This window comes from Poecilia latipinna, unplaced genomic scaffold (genome assembly GCF_001443285.1).
Source record: "Poecilia latipinna isolate Pla-1442-1.1 unplaced genomic scaffold, P_latipinna-1.0 Scaffold7, whole genome shotgun sequence".
NCBI classification, from domain to species: Eukaryota; Metazoa; Chordata; class Actinopteri; order Cyprinodontiformes; family Poeciliidae; genus Poecilia; species Poecilia latipinna.
Window position 1 is genome coordinate 543,604 of NW_015112623.1, and position 1,246 is coordinate 544,849.

The 1,246-nt window shown below is 53.5% G+C and overlaps 1 protein-coding gene across 1 annotated transcript in view; it reads left to right on the forward strand.

Annotated features, from left to right (window-relative positions):
• Positions 1 to 927, forward strand: part of chst7 (carbohydrate (N-acetylglucosamine 6-O) sulfotransferase 7) — a 7,333-nt gene extending 6,406 nt beyond the window's left edge. The window contains exon 2 of the mRNA XM_015021911.1: positions 595 to 927. The gene's annotated coding sequence lies outside the window, so the exon portion shown is untranslated. The remainder of the gene's footprint in view (positions 1 to 594) is intronic.
• Positions 928 to 1,246: the final 319 nt, after the last annotated feature.

The window sequence follows — 1,246 nt, forward strand, 5'->3', positions numbered from 1 at the left end:
CAGGACTGCTGTCTAAATGCTAGCGTAAGTGAATAACAGGAGCCTTCAAAGTGAGACCATCAGAAATATCTCAACTCCCTTTAACGACCAGCAGCTCTGCTGCTCCACAGAGGGCTCGTTGTTGTGTCCCTGGCATAGCCCGGTCCCCTCACGGCTAGCTGGAGGGGGGCTGGCAGTGAGTCACTGCGCTGTCAAGAAGAGACCCATTGTTCGTGGCAGTTCGCGACGGGGTAGAGCTCCCAGCGGGGTTACAACCTCACTGTCACCAGTAGCTCGTACAAAGCAAGGTCCTTCACCGCCGTGAGGCCCGCAAGCCGTCAGCGTGGACGGCAGGGTCCACCTTCGCCTCCCCGCAGTGTCCCGATGTCCATACTGAGGTCTTCGCAGATACTTTATACAGGCACTTCCGAGCAGGTTTTCAACAGAAACCTAGAAATAAGCTATCCCGACGTATGGCGCCCCTTTTAGGGTGGCACCGCTATGCATCACGTTCGCACATACCCACCTTTTTTGTGCCACTCGAATGCCTCTGATTCACTGTGCAGCAGTAGCATGCCTTAAATATTTAACTTCTCTGTTTCTCCCCTCCTGCAGGGTCCTCCTAATCAAGGCTGAGGGCCAGAAGGTGGAATAACAAAACAGGCTGCAGGAATGCAGTCTGCTAGGAGCTCTCAAGCGTGCCTCTTGGGTTGTTTTTATCCTCACCCGAGCTGGGTCGATGAACTGGAGAAATGGTGATACTGAAAAGACGAGGAGGAGGAGGAGGTGTGCGTGTAAGGGGTGATGGTGGGGGGAGAAAAGAGAAAGAAAGAGCAGCCAATCGGACTCAGTTGGATTTGAAACGAGGAGAAGGAAGCTTATTTTCTCACCGCGCTGCCTGTTCGACACCAGCAGGGTCCCGTGGAGACGCGGAGGAGTTGGGGAGGGGGGAGATAAAACAAGAGACGGGGGCTGGTTTGTGCTCCCGTTACTCTGGCCGACCTCTGTCCTTTTTAGAAGCACTAATCCCTCCTCAAATCCTGTTCAAACCGGGGCCATAAAAAAACCTGAGATGGGGGGCCTTTCTCGGGACATGGATCCAGGGTGGCAGCGTTAAGTTCGGCCTTACTGGAGCGACTTATCCGTCCAGCCTGTGACTAAGCACGGCAGCAACCCCCAGCATTACCGACTTACTGATATTAAACAGAGACTGGCTCACTAACAGTGCTGAAAGAAGAAGCTACAGTATTTTTCTGGGGTGGAAAGG